The sequence below is a fragment of the Schistocerca gregaria genome, chromosome 5 (assembly GCF_023897955.1).
Source record: "Schistocerca gregaria isolate iqSchGreg1 chromosome 5, iqSchGreg1.2, whole genome shotgun sequence".
Lineage (NCBI taxonomy): Eukaryota > Metazoa > Arthropoda > Insecta > Orthoptera > Acrididae > Schistocerca > Schistocerca gregaria.
In genome coordinates, this window is record NC_064924.1 from 56,856,527 (window position 1) to 56,873,107 (window position 16,581).

The window sequence follows — 16,581 nt, forward strand, 5'->3', positions numbered from 1 at the left end:
CAAACGGAACTGGCTCATTAAAACCCATCATCACATGGAGCACTTTATGTTGGCCTGTAAGGTACCACACGGCAATCTTTAGACACGGAATGTAGATCGATCGGTAAGGCTGCGCACGTATCAATGTTTTAGACACTTGGCAGCTGAAGTAAGAACCATACTATTAAGGAGCGAAGCACACACTTAATAAGAAGCATGGAATATCACATCACAATCCTTGCAACGCTTTGCTGCCTCGAGAGCAATCATCCTTATATTTCACTAATCGTTGGTAGGATTTGAATTACTTAACTTGATGCCAGCTACTGGATCGATGTGGCGAAGACGCCAGACGCTGCTTAGTCCGATAGTAACAGCGTGTTCGTTCACGGAAGCGATCAGATGCATAGCTTCACGAGGTTGCCAAGAAGCCACAGCGCCGGCCCGCTGTTACTGACACAAGTACAATTAAGCGCTAACTGTCGCCTGTACTCACAAGGGAACCTCCTCATCGCACCCCCCTCAGATTTAGTTATAATTGGCACAGTGGATAGGCCTTGAAAAACTAAAGACAGATCAATCGAGAAAACAGGAAGAAGTTGTGTGGAACTATGGAAACATAAACAAAATATACAAACTGAGTAGTCCATGCGCAAGATACGCAACATTTACGACAATCTGAGCTCAGGAGCGCCGTGGTCACGTCGTTAGATTGAGCAGCTGCCGAATGAGAGGTCCTCGGATCAAGTCTTCCTTCGAGTGAAATGTTTTATTTTCAGACAGTCATAATCAACTTCGCTCTCAAAAATTCCACGACATGTTCAGATTTGCTTGGACATATGCAGGATTTGACGGTCTACACACGGTAAAATTTGAAAACGTTAAAAACATGTTTTGGCAGAGCACAGAGAAAACTGTGCGACTGTGAAACTGTTGCATTCATTTGTTGCAGTTTATGTGACACACTCTTATGTTTTCATCACTTTTTTGGGAGTGATTATCACATCCACAAGAAAACCTAAATCGGGCAAGGTAGAAGAATCTTTTTACCCATTCGCCAAGTGTGCAAGTTAGGTGGGTCGACAACATATTCCTGTCATGTGACACACATGCCGTCACCAGTGTCGTATAGAATATATAAGACGTGTTTTACTGGATCAAATGTTTTCGGTTCCCATTGGAGAGGCACGTCCATTCGTCTACTAATCACACGGTTTTGCTGTGCGATCGCAAAACACAGACACTAAACTTATTACACTGAACAGAGACGCCAATGAACGAACGGACAGATCATAACTTTGCAAAAGTAAAGTAAGTAAACTTTTCGCTCGAGGGAAGACTTGAACGAAGAACCTCTCGCTCCGGAGCTGCTCACGCTAACCACGTGACCACGGCGCTCCTGTGCTTACAGTCTCCTTGTTATTGCCTATGTTGCGTATGGACTACTCAGTTTGTATATTTTGCTTATTTTTTCATAGTTGCACACAACGTCTTCCTGTTTTCTCGATTGGTCTGTGTTCAGTTTTTCAAGGCCTATCCACTGTGCCAAATTATAACTAAATCTGAGCCCAGAACGACGAACGCTAACTTTCGCCCGTACTCAGGCACACTGTGCTCCCTATCGTCTCTCCAGCCTCTCGCTAATACGCGCACTTCCGCGTTCCGTGCCCAACGTTCTTGTCCCTCTCCACTTTTTTTCCTTTATTGTTATTTTCAAACCAGTTTACAGGCAGGCCTGCAGCAGCCTACTACGGCGCTCTTTGGCCTCAGAGAAACACACAAGATACAAATGAAGACAATGTGAATAGCCCTCTCCACTCCACACTGCCCGCTACATCCTGAGCCGGCCCAGGCTCCAAAGACAGACTTCTGCCAGAGGGAATCGATAGCGCCCAAGCCAGAGATATCCCTGGCGACAGTCCCGCCACGGCTCTTGCACTTTAGCAACTTGCCACCTAACGCAATGGAAAAAAAGTTATTTTTTCCTTAATTCTTTTCCCCGAGCGGCAGATAAAATCGTATCAGCTGCTATAAAGACAACAGATTGGTGGCTATAGTGTGACGCATGAATGCCGTAGCATTTGAGTTGATATTTTTTTTTTTTTTTTTTTTTTTTTTTTTTCCTCCTGATGGGGGCTTTTTAACACCACCACTCACGCCATTTCTGGAGAATGGAATTTTGTAGGCGTGGAATGCATACTGTCTTCGTTCTCATTTCTAAAATCCAGAACTCCAACTTCTGAGATGGTAAGACCGTAGATTCTTAGTTTCACTCTCAACCAAGGTCGCTGGCTCCGAAAGCAGCTCTCCACTGCGGCGGTGACTCCAGTGTTCGAGTTCACAGTAGAACACTCCTAGGTGTGCACCTAATGGCAACCCCCCCCCCCCCCACACACACACACACACACCAGCAGCAGTCTGCTTACGTTACATCAACGAGTATGGTTGGGTTGTTTTTGGGGAAGGAGACCAGACAGCGAGGTCATCGGTCTCATTGGATTAGGGAAGGACGGGGAAGGAAGTCGGCCGTGCCCTTTCAAAGGAACCATCAGGGCATTTGCTTGGAGCGACTTAGGGAAATCACGGAACAACTAAATCAGGATGGCCGGAAGCGGGATTGAACCGTCGTCCTCCCGAATGCGAGTCCAGTGTGCTAACCACTGCGCCACCTCGGTCGGTCAACGAGTATGGTGAGAATAACTTGCAGCACCAGCACGTTAGGGTGAAGGGAACTTGGGAATCCAGTACCATTTTCGATTTAGCCTCTGCGTGCTCGACAGTACAGTCGTAGTCTGAAGGATAACTTCAGTTTCTCTTCCGCGCCAGACAGTCACTGTTTGTTACTGATGCAAAGGTAGGTTGCAGTAAATTCATTAGGAAAGAGAGATGGTGTCTAGAAAATTCCAGTCCTCACGAATTAACTTCGTCAACCATTATTTGACTTATAAAGCTTTACTGTAATCAATATTTTACTGTGCATCAAGTAATTTCCTGTTATGCTTTTTCACTTTTTTGTGCACTTCAATTTTTGTAATAAAATTAAGTAAATAAGCTTATAGTATTATGCGGTTAGCAAATATTCTGTCATGATCGGTATTTTTGAATGGCAACTTCTGACTACCGCATGTAGCAGACAGCGGGCAACAAATTCTTGATTTTATAAAACGTTTTCGCTTTCTTGGCTGTAGGTACAAATTTTGTAATTGATTTTAAAGTAACTTCCTGATGAGCTAGAGACTTGAAATTTTAAACACAGATCAGAGGTGGATGGAAGTGTAGTATGAACTCGCTTTCTTGTCTGTCTAATCCATCTACGTCCATATGGATTGGGGAGGGAGTTAAAAACGTTGGTAACACCTGACATCTTTGCTGCCCTGCAATAACAGTAAGTTGTGCAGGCAGGAATGTTTTCCAGGCGATATGGGGGGAATTCAAATACTGTCACTAGACGACACTTCTGTTGCCCTCTACGACGCTGGCCTCACGGCTAGCTGTCCTCCTGTTTACATTGGCCTAACTGCTGTCGACGATCCCAGGCCCTTTGGACACTCTCTCCTCATTCTTTACTTGTTCCCGGCTCTTGTCGGCTTCCGGTCATAACAAAAAATGGTTCATATGCTTCCGCGCAATATGGGACGTAACTTCTGAGATCATCAGTTCCATAAAACTTAGAACTGCTTAAACCTAGCTAACCTAAGGACATCGCACATATCCATGCCCGATGTAGGATTCGAACCTGCGAGCGTAGCGGTCCACGGTTCCAGGCTGTAGCGCCTAGAACCGCTCGGCCACCCGGGCGGCCCTGTCACAACAGTTTGCAACAGTAATATAATCTCATCAAACTACTTCAGATCTATTGAGAAATTTCACACGCACAAGGCTAAAAGGCAGGAAACAGTCATTGAAAGAAATGTTAATTTTAAACAAGAATAAAAAAGTAGACAATAATCGGGAGGCGAACTAATCATGTATTAATTAGGTGCGGCATGCGCCCCGCATTTTTTACTATAAATCTTACAAACATTTTCACAGCTACTAAAAACTCATACATTTTCTTAAATACTTGTGTTGGCTTAGGAATTTGTATGGGGTTAGGAGAAATTATTTTATATTTTTTAATCCGATTTAAAAAGTTTCATATTAAAAACTTATTTTTATTTAAATATTCATTATTTCTTTCTACTACTTTTCTTTAAGTCAAACATGATAAGCCCAGAGAATGTTGAAAGATGCAGCCCATGCACACTGAAGAGGCAAAGTAACTGGTTCACCTGCTTAATATCGTGTAGGGCCTCAGCGAGCACGCACAAGTGCCGCAACATGACATGGCATGGACTCGACTAATTAAGGGTCCCTTATCACTCCAACTGCACACACCCCACTCCATTACAGCACCTCCACCAGCTTGAACAGTCCCCTGCTGACATGCAGGGTTCATAAATTCATGAGGTTGTTTGCATACCCATACCTGTCCATCCGCTCGATACAATTTGAAACGAGACTCATCTGACCAGACAACATGTTTCCAGTCACCACCAGTCCAATGTCGGTGTTGACGCGCCCAGGTGAGGGCGTAAAGCTTTGTGTCGTGCAATCATCCAGAGTAAATGAGTGGGCCTTCGTCTCCCAAAGCCCATATCGATGATGTTTCGTTGAGTGGTTCGCACGCTGACACTTCTTGATGGCCCAGCATTGAAATCTGCAGCAGGGTTGCACTTCTGTCACGTTGAACGATTCTCTCCAGTCGTCTTTGGTTCACTTCTTGCATGATCTTTTTCCGGCCGCGGCGATGTCCGACATTTCATGTTTTACCGGATTCCTGATTTTTACGATACACTCGTGAAATAGTCGTATGGGAAAAATCCCCATTTCATCTTACGTCTTACGTCTTACATCTTGATAACCTGCCATGGTAGCAGCACTAACAGAACTAACAACTGAACCAGACACTGGTTGCCTTACACAGACGTTGCCTGACCGCAGCGACGTGTTCTGCCTGTGTTACATATCTCTGCATTTGAACACGCATGCATATCGCAGTTTTTTGGCACTTAAGTGTAGTACCCCTCTTGTGAAATAAGAATTTGACAAGGCCACATTAGAAATGACCTTCTTTGATTTTCGAGTCAAGAGCAATTGGCATACTTACAGTATGTTTGTAGCACTGAAGCAGTGATGCTGGCTGCTGTGACGTCACTTTCTGGGGTGCATTTTTAGTTCCATTTCATTGTAGCGCTAGTTGTTGTAGTAATATTTTCGTTCGTCATGAGAAAAAATATAATTTAAATCTCTTCTGGGTATGAAAAACAAAATACCGTCTTTTCTGTTTCGGAGGCAGTAATTAAATCGATTTGTGAGTGCTGTTTCCCTTGATAAGAAATATACAGGTTGTATCAAAAAGGAACATCTGATTTTGCACGTCTATATTTCTGAAACTAATAAACATGTACAATGAATTTTGTTTTTTGATGAACGGTAAACTCAAAAAGTATTTATCATTCATTGTTGTTGGTAACGGAGTCACATAAACAGAGAAATAATCACACAGTTACGTCCGGTGAGTTTGGTGGCCATTAATGTAAGGCTGAATCATTTGATACAGTGCGACCGATCAATCGTTCAGTAATCCTTTGATTTAAAAATCCCCACACTTCCAGATGCCATTGTAGCGCTGCCACATCCTGTTGGTAAATGAAGACCTTCGAATAAGTCTCCGACTGTGGGAAAATAAAACTATCAAGCATATTGAGATGTATGCTTCCTATAACAGTGTTCTCCGCAAAGAGAAATGGACTGTACACCTTTCTCCTTGAAACTTCACAAAACACATTAAATTTTGGACATTCCCTCTCATGGTTGTCCCTTGCCCCACAATCTCACATTATGAAGGTTCCATTTAAACGGGCTGTTGCCTCGTCACCGAACACTAAGCATGAAAGGAAACTGTCATCCTCCGTCTCTCCAAGAACGAAATTACAGGACTCCACGCGTTGTTGTTTGTGACCTTCACGAAGAGCTAGCAGTAGCTGAATTCTGTATAGTTTCATGTGTTAACGTCGACGCAACATACGCCAGATGGACATCGGGGGGCAATGTTGAGCTGTCGAGCTGCACGGAGAACGGACTTCTGCGGGCTCCTTGTGAAACTATGGCGGATGCGTTCGACGTCTGTGGCAGACACTTGGGGACAGTCCGGCGATTTGCCTTTACACAAACAGTCTATGTCTCGGAATTGTTCATACCATCGCCTAAAGCTCTATGCTGTAGAAGGATCCACACCATACCTAATACTAAAGCCACGCTGAACAGTTGTTACTAGCGCGCACCGGGCAAAACGTAGAACACAAAAAGCTTTCTGTTGTCCCGATACCACTTTTACTAGAACTGAAGCGGGCGCACACTGCTGCTGCCTAGCGACAACCGAATAACACGCGAGAGTTTGCTCTTTCCAACAGTGCGTTGTTCACGCACATATCTCAAGTAACCTAATAGTTATAATTTGTTTTAAATCGGATGATTCTTTTTGATACACCCTTTTTTTATTATTGGTTTGTCTTGGTTCCCACTACACCTGTATAGATTTCGTTACAATACTCGGTTCCCCTTCATCCCGACAACCAGTAAAAATTCCTTTTTTTTAACATATACTTGTAACTGGACATAGCAGTGTCTACTTGCGGTACGTAGTTGAATGTATTTTTCTACACTTAACACCGATTTATTTACAGTACTTTTATTTGTAGTTCTCACTATATACCGATGTCTGCTCTACAGTTGTCCTGTTTTTATGATACTCGATTCGTTTTATTTCCAATATGTAGTTAAAGTTAGTGATATGTAGACATTCCACTGATTTTTACATACAGTGTTTTTGAACTGCATATCGCAGTCGCCATTTGAGTTTCATAACTAAAGTGTATTTTCGGACACTAGTTACGATTTATTACGACAAACTTTTTTAGCTTGTACTGTGTGTCTTGATATCCATTGCAGCTGCAGAACTTGTTTTTACGATAATTACGTTTCCTTTCCAAGAAACGTTTCCCTTAATTTTGTGTGATTGATCATAGTAGTTGTAAATTTGACTATTTTTCCTGTTGCAGTAATTTCTCGTAATAGAGACGGTGTGTCTTGTGAATGTTAAATAATATTTCCAGTGATATGACGCTATAGTCGTCATGTCATTTACGTCGTTTATCTAACGTTCAGGGCGCAACTGGCCAAAGTCAGTAGCCAGTGGGGCAGTTCCCTCTTGATACTGCTTCATACGGTAGTTACAGGATTTGAATCTCAGTACCACGACGTCAATTTTTGTAGCGCGCAATTCTCAAATCCAAAAACTGTGAAAGAATCACGTTTCAAATTTAGAAAATTACTGAGCACTGTTCAGTATAAACATTGCTAGCTTGTTAACGTAGCCATTGGTAGCTGAGCGCGTAGTGTAAAATTTTCTTTATGGTAAAGCTGCTGTTTCTCATCTTCTGTAGGGCAAATTTTTTTCTGTTATTTAAATTCCATGTTTATTAACAAATGAAGATGTCAATTTTAATAAATATATTTAACCACATTTTCTTAACAAAAATAACACCTTTTTATTTTTAGTCGCTAATCGCATGAAAGTGCCAGTATTCACAAGACATTAAAATTTGGTACGAAAATGCGAAATATCGAATAGAACATATTTTTTTTTATTTGCAGAGGTCAAACTCGACTTATTGAACCATTTCATTTATCGGTAAAGGATTCCTGAACAAAATTTCAGTTTATTTTCAAATGACAATTAAAAACATAATGATATTTGTTCTGATTAAAAATTGCTCGGTAATGATTTAATTTTAAAATGTGGTCTTCTTTAGAGTCAAAGTGTAGGCCGCAGATAGAAATTAAGCCTGGACCCCACGTATTAAGCAGGCCGGTGTGGCCGAGCGGTTCTAGGCGCTACAGTCTGGAACAGCGCGACCGCGACGGTCGCAGCTTCAAATCCTGCCTCGGGCATCGATGCATGTGATGTCATTAGGTTAGTTAGGTTTAAGTAGTTCTAGGGTACTGATGACCTCAGAAGTTATGTCCCATAGTGCTCAGAGTCATTTGAACCATTTTGAACCCACGTATTACGAAAATTATGTGAAGCACACGGACATAACTATCAATTTCCTCCCAATGTTCCAAGTGGAAATGAGAGAAAAATGTACGATGTCTTCCCTGCTTGCTGATTTGGGTAGTAAATCAACGGAGACCTCGCAGAGATGTTACCAGCACACAGCATCATACCCACGGCATTGTCATAGACACTTAACGAATTTTTAATTCCAAACGATTGAGCTTTGGTCGAAGATCATTATGTGGACATAGTCGTTTTATATTAATAAGTTTTTACGTAAACTACTTGATAGAATAATTTCATTTTTATCGTTGAAAAGTAAGCTATAATTTGTTGCACTAATATTTGTTTATTATAAACTAGTTTTCGTCCTATTAGATTAGATTGCACAACAGAGAACACGAAATTATGATATGTGTACTGCCCACGTTACGATACGGAAGCAGAGGACGATAGCAGCGCTCCTAGTGGCCTGGCAGCATACTTCCAAGAGGGAAACATGACGCGAAAATCCGCGTTCTTGCTTGCATACATCTAGGATTATTCTTGGATTTTGACGGGTGCTAAAAAGCAATTATTTCCATTTGGTAATGGCCACACGGCCGAAACTGCAGTATTGGGTTGTACAAATAAATAATTTTATCGTCAAAAGACATGATGTCATTTACAAAAACTAAGAGAAACTTTCTGTTTTGTGAAATGAGGATGTACTCAAATGTCTACCAAAGTCGTTTTTTTTTTACTTTTCTGTTGGTTAATGTTTAGGCACATTCAGTCACCTGCAGTCGCTCTTCTATGCAGTCACTTACAGGCAAATTAAATAGTGCCACAAGAATTTTACGCGAATGCCATTGAGATTCAAGGACCTGCTTTGTTTTTGACTTTGGAATAGAGCACAAGGTGTTCTGACTTACTGCATGTTATTATAACTATTAGTCAATACGCCAGAAACATTTCTAATAAGAAGCCGGTCATGTACAAAGAAGAATATTTAGTCTATCAAAAAAAAAAAAAAAAAAAACAGAACAAAAACGCTACGCAGCACAATTATAGAGCAAAATGGTTCAAATGGCTCTTAGCACTATGGGACTTAACATCTGAGGTCATCAGTCCCCTAGAACTTAGAGCTACTTAAACCTAGCTAACCTAAGGACATCACACACATCCATGCCCGAGGCAGGATTTGAACCTGCGACTGAAGCACCTAGAAGCGCTCGGCCACCGCGACCGGCAATTACAGAGAAGCTCAGGGGCCCCATGTAACAACATTCAGTTCAATCCAGTTCAATTACCACTTTAAACTACAGTGTGATGTCAAATACTGCAGTAGAAACCAAACAGAGAACATCAGTCTTTACAAATGCTAATAAAGTAGCGGGAATTACTCAAATATGTTCACACATTATGAACAGGAGTTAAATACAGTACTCCTTGTCAGAAACCAATGCACTAGAATCATTCTCCCACAGCAAATAACATTTCAAAGTGAATAATACACATAAAATATAGATTATTTCTCCTTAACACTGTGATGTTTTCATCATGGTATGACACAGTGACTGCTGTATAACAACAATTTAGAAAATGCCATATCTTATAATACGGTGGAAATACGTTCGCACTATATTATACAAATGTGCACTTCGACGTGCAATATTTTTGCTGTGTAATACTACATGATATAGTAACTGCTTATTCTGTTACTAAGATTACACAGCACACACAGTAGCAAGAGGCAAGCCATTCACAGCAGATTACATACACATCCCTCGATAAGATGTAATAAAGTCGAATACCAAACCTGTCAAGAACTGCTAATACAGAGTTCTTCATTAAATACGATAAAGCACGAAAAACCGATGCGAATAAAAACTGAGCAATACGCTTACAGCGCCATTGAATTGTACAGTACATACAGAGATTCGTGAGCAGGAACAAATGCAAGCGAATTCACAGAGTTGCAAGCGAAAAAACCAGCTTCAGTTTTACACATGACAAAAACAAACGCTGTTGTCATTTAAATCATTGAATATTAAATCATTGGTTTGACAAAAATCAGACAGACACGAGTAACTTAAAATGCTGTTTAAATAATGCAATGCACACACGTAGTAGTAACGAGGGACAAATGTACAACAGTCTGTAGAATACCAGCTTCTATTTTGAATGAAACGAAGAGAAACATTTACATAGGGAACACTAAAACGATGACGAAACTTGCAGCACTCCAAGTCGCCCTGCAGCGAACCGGAAGTCGCTACACAAGTCTCACTCCCTCTGGCCCAGAAGAGCCATTACTGTGCCAGATAGCAAACCATGAAAACTGAAGCTATTTCCGGTGCACAGAATCTTTAGTCACGACGCTGGAAATAAGTGTCAAATCGAGTGCCCATTACTTGTGGATGTATCAAAAACGCTCCGACAGTTAATGGCCTACTTTACTGAACTGTGAGGGAAACTGGCTGCTAATGGATAAAATAGTAAAGAAAATAGTTGCCAATCTACAAGACCCAACAAAATATCACATGGGCTCTAATTTCTAATGTTAAATACACACTGACACAAGTTATTATCGATACTTTATGCTAAGAGGACAGATGTTGGCATATATTATGCCCAATGGTACATGCTATAGCCCACTTCACGTAACACGGCGCTTCCGCAGATACAGGCAGAGCGATAGGGAGCTGTGGAGGGGATGACGTTTGCGTATGCGTGGCGGCAGAGAACGGGCAAACGAGGTCCGTGTTGCCGAACTGTGTTGCTACCGACAACAAGCATGTTCATTTGCCCTCGGTACCCGTCGTCTAGGGGTAGCGTCTTTCATTCATAATCAAAACGTCTTCGGTCCCGGTTTAGATCCCCGCCACTGCCTAAATTTTGATAAATAATCAGCATTGGCGGCCGAAGACTTCCGGCATAAGAAGTCAGCCTCATTCTGCTAACGGCCTTGTCAAAGAGGACGGAGGAGCGACTAGAGGTTCAGGGCACTCTCTTGTCCTTGGACTGCCAAGGGGGAGGTTACCATGAGAAAAAGATTGAATAATCAACGAAAGGATAATGTTCTACGAGTCGGGGCATGGAATGTCAGAAGCGTGAACGTGGTAGAGAAACTAGAAAATCTGAAAAGGGATATGCAAAGGCTCAATCTAGATATAGTAGGGGTCAGTGAAGTGAAGTGGAAGGAAGACAAGGATTTCTGGTCAGATGAGTATCGGGTAATATTAACAGCAGCAGAAAATGGTATAACAGGTGTAGGATTCGTTATGAATAGGAAGGTAGGGCAGAGGGTGTCCTACTGTGAACAGTTTAGTGACCGGTTTGTTCTAATCAGAATCGACAGCAGACCGACAACGATAGTTCAGGTATACATGCTGACGACGCAAGCTGAAGATGAACAGATAGAGAAAGTGTATGAGGATATTGAAAGGATAATGCAGTATGTAAAGGGGGACGAAAATCTAATAGTCATGGGCGACTGGAATGCAGTTGTAGGGGAAGGAGTAGAAGAAAACGTTACAGGAGAATATGAGCTTGGGACAAGGAATGAAAGAGAAGAAAGACTAATTGAGTTCTTTAACACGTTTCAGCTAGTAATAGCGAATACCCTGTTCAAGAATCACAACAGGAGGAGGTATACTTGGAAAAGGCCGGTAGATACGGGAAGATTTCAATTAGATTACATCATGGTCAGACAGAGATTCCGAAATCAGATACTGGATTGTAAGGCGTATCCAGTAGCAGATGTAGACACAGATCACAATATAGTAGTGATGAAGAGTAGGCTGAAGTTCAAGACATTAGTCAGGAAGAATCAATACGCAAAGAAGTGGGATACGGAAGTTCTAAGGAATGATGAGATACATTTGAAGTTCTCTAACGCTATAGATACAGCAATAAGGAATAGCGCAATAGGCAGCACAGTTGAAGAGGAATGGACATCTCTAAAAAGGGCCATCACAGAAGTTGGGAAGGAAAACATAGGTACAAAGAAGGTAGCTACGAAGAAACCATGTGTAACAGAAGAAATACTTCAGTTGATTGATGAAAGGAGGAAGTACAAACATGTTCCGGGAAAATCAGGAATACATAAATACCTGTCGCTGAGGAATGAAATAAATAGGAAGTGCAGGGAAACTAAGACGAAATGGCTGCAGTAAAAATGTGAAGACATCGAAAAAGATATGACTGTCGGAAAGACAAACTCAGCATACAGTAAAGTCAAAACCACCGTTGGTGACATTAAAAGCAACGGTGGTAACATTAAGACTGCAACGGGAATTCCACTGTTAAATGCAGAGGAGAGAGCAGATAGGTGGAAAGAATACACTGAAAGCCTCTATGAGGGTGAAGATTTGTCTGATGTGATAGAAGAAGAAACAGAAGTCGATTTAGAAGAGATAGGGGATCCAGTATTAGAATCGGAATTTAAAAGAGCTTGGTCAAATAAGGCGCCAGGTGACGATCAGTTTGGCTTTAGGAAAAGTAAAGGCACGAGAGAGGCAATTCTGACGTTACGGCCTACAACGGAAGCAAGGCTAAAGAAAAATAAAGACACTTTCATAGGAATTGTCGACCTGGAAAAAGCGTTGGACAATATAAAATGGTGCAAGCTGTTCGAGATTCTGAAAAAAGTAGGGGTAAGCTATAGGGAGAGACGCTGATGACACTGCTATCCTGAGTGAAAGTGAAGAAGAATTAAATGATCTGCTGAACGGAATGAACAGTCTAATGAGTACACAGTATGGTTTGAGAGTAAGTCGGAGAAAGACGAAGGTAATGAGAAGTAGTAGACATGAGAACAGCGAGAAACTTAACATCAGGATTGATGGTCACGAAGTCAATGAAGTTAAGGAATTCTGCTACCTAGGCAGTAAAATAACCAATGACGGACGGAGCAAGGAGGACATCAGAAGCAGACTCGCTATGGCAAAAAAGGCATTTCTGGGCAAAAGAAGTCTACTAATATCAAATACCGGCCTTAATTTGAGGAAGAAATTTCTGAGGATGTACGTCTGGTGTACAGCATTGTATGGTAGTGAAACATGGACTGTGGGAAAACCGGATCAGAAGAGAATCGAAGCATTTGAGATGTGGTGCTATAGACGAATGTTGAAAATTAGGTGGACTGATAAGGTAAGGAATGAGGAGGTTCTACGCAGAATCGGAGAAGAAAGAAATATGTGGAAAACACTGATAAGGAGAAGGGACAGGATGATAGGACATCTGCTAAGACATGAGGGAATGACTTCCATGGTACTAGAGGGAGCTGTAGAGGGCAAAAACTGTAGAGGAAGACAGAGATTGGAATACGTCAAGCAAATAATTGAGGACGTAGGTTGCAAGTGCTACTATCAGATGAATAGGTTAGCACAGGAAAGGAGTTCGTGGCGGGCCGCATCAAACCAATCAGTAGAGTGATGACAAAAAAAAAAACCATCGTATTACACGTTCAAATCTGTGAGGCAATAATACATTTTAAAACAGATTTCGATCATTCGCCTACATGAGAGAAATCTTACTTTTGAGTCTTGAGGTTGTAGCCATTGCTCCACAGTGAACAACTTTCCCCAAAACGACGATTGTCTAACGACAAGGTCATTCAAAATAATTTCAATAATTGCCATTTATTGCTATTTGGACTTTATTATAAGTAACAATGTAATGCATAACAAAATAAACTTCAAACTCAAACCTAAATCGTTATATTTGTTTACCACCTGCTTCTACTCCATATGATATTTTGAATGTGTATAATACGCATATATGGGTGTGTTTCACTGTTGTTCAATGTAAATCACTATGCGCAAAAAAGAATTACTAGTAGCAAAAACTAGTGCAATAGACTGTCGTAAAATTTGTCAGTATGTTGTTATTTTTTCGGTGCCAACAGGCTTTATGAGTTTAAACTAACTCGTTGGACGTTACAGTGGGATAAAGCATTTATGATCCATTGAACAAGCTAACAATTAACCATCTTCTGTGAATAACTCGACGGATGCTGGTCAAAAAAGTCGAAAATCGATGTCTCGACAGGTAACTCTCCCTTTCATTTTAGGCATTTTACAATGAAAATGACAGAGGTTTACGTGTCGAAATACTGGAGTTTTTGACGAATTTATCCAGCCGCATTCTCCCAAGTAATACAACAGGCTGGGAAAAGCTTAACTTCTCCTTGGGCAATGTGTTGAAAATTATAGTCTGAATACTTCAAAAACTACATATTCCTCATCAATAAAAGCAAGGAAGTTTTCAAGTACAGTGTATGCAACTGATATATTGACGATAACGTTTTTAAACCATGAGCCTTTAAAACCAACAAAGATCATTACTTTGTTTCAAAGTCTACATTGTAATACTACCTGCTATCTGATTCCATGTCCGAACCATCTAATTGTAAATTTAGGATGATGCGTTGAAAGCTTTTCTCCACTTTAACCTCCCTGTGAAAGTCTTATTTTTGAAACTTTTCAGCGTGACACACACCATATGCCCACTCTGAAGGGGGGTGCTGTCTATTGCTTCATGCACAAGCCTTTCAGTGTCTGTTATCTTGTGAGGGTTTTTTTTCCACACAGCTTGTAACCTGTGCCCTAATTAATTCTATCGGGTTATACTGTCAGTAATATGTGGGTAAACGCAAAACTGTGTGACCACATTCACATGCAAGAAAGTCAAATTTCTACATTCTTTGGCGTGACTTTCATAAAGTAACTAGCCGCAGCATTTCAGCAAGAGTCTGGCTTATACTGTCCGGAATACTTTTATTTTTCAGCCAAACACAATATCCCCTTTTCCGGTTCTCGTACTTGGCCATTTCTCTGTAGCAGCTGAATGATGACTGGCACGGTAATTACAATGACTGACTTCGAAGCTTGGTATGGCAAGAATTCTTCAGTGAGTCACTTCTTGAAAGAGACAGCCTTCATTTCCGAATGGTAGTTTTTCTAACATCTAAATACTAGTTTACCTGTACATTTCAAACACGGAATGCTTTAAAACGTCGTTGTCAAAATCATCTATTTGTGTTACAGGTATCCTCCGACTTCGATGATTTTCAGGCGACACGAAAACAAATTTTCCTGAGGTTTCTACAGTTCGGAAGCATTTGTTTACTATTCTCTTAACAGTTCGCCTGCCGACACGTGCTTCTGCAGTTCGTTCTTGAGTCTTCCACATGTCTAAAATAGAAGTATCGCTTTCAGATTCACATTTGAAGAAGTTATAAATACGAGAAATAAACCTCCGCGAGTGCTTCTGAAGCATCTACATTTACATGATTAATCTGAAATTCGCAATTAAGTTCATTTCTCTACCGTTTCCTTCTTGAAAAGCGCCCAGCAAAGACGAACGCTTTTATCTTCGCCGGCCGCGGTGGTCTCGCGGTTCTAGGCGCGCAGTCCGGAACCGTGCGACTGTTACGGTCCCAGGTTCGAATCCTTCCTCGGGTATGGATGTGTGTGATGTCCTTAGGTTAGTTAGGTTTAAGTAGTTCTAAGTTCTAGGGGACTGATGACCACAGCAGTTGAGTCCCATAGTGCTCAGAGCCATTTTTTTTAGCTTTTATCTTCCCTCGCGAGCTCTACTTTCTCCTATTTTATTATAAGGAACATTTCCCCCTACGTAGGCCAACAAAGTATTTTCACATTCTCAGGAGGAAGTTGCCAACTGAAATTTCATGAGAAAATCCTGTCACAAACGAAAAACGCCTTTGTTTTGATGACTGCCACCCCAATTCGCGTATCATATCCGTGGCAATCTCTTCCCTATTTCGCGAAAATACAAAACAAGCTGCCTTCTTTGAACTTATTCGATCAATTCTATTTGCTGCTGATCCCACACCCGACAGCAATACTCCAGAAGAGGGTAAGAAAGTATAGTAGTCTCTTTACTGGACCTGTTGCATTTTCTAAGTTTCTACCAATAAGTCATAGTCTTTGGTTTGCTTTCCATACAACGTTATCCATGTGATACTTGCATTGTAAGTTATTCGTAACTGTAATCCCTAAGTATTTAGTTGAATTTACAGCCTTCATAATTGTGTGTTTCATCCTGTAAACCGAATTTAGCGGATTCCTATTAAAACTCATGTGGATGACTTCAGATTTTTCATTGTTTAGAGTCAATTGCCACTTTTCTCGCCATATAGGTATCTTGTCTAATTCGTTTTCTAATGTCTTTTAATCTCTGACGACTTTATAAGACGGTAAATCACACGTCATTTGCAAGCAGTCTAATAGGGCTGCTCATATTGTCTCCTAAAATGTTTATTAGATCAGGAACAGACGAGCGCCTATAACACTTCCTTGCACACGCCAGATACCACTCCTGTCTTCTGTCTTTCTCGATGATTACTATTTACAGTGATCTTTCTGACAGGAAATCGCGAAACCAATCGCACGACTAAGACGATATAGGCACTCAATTTAGTTAAAGTTGCTTGTGAGGAGCTTCACGTTTATTTCCGTCACATGATATTTTCATTTAGAGACCACTCTAAA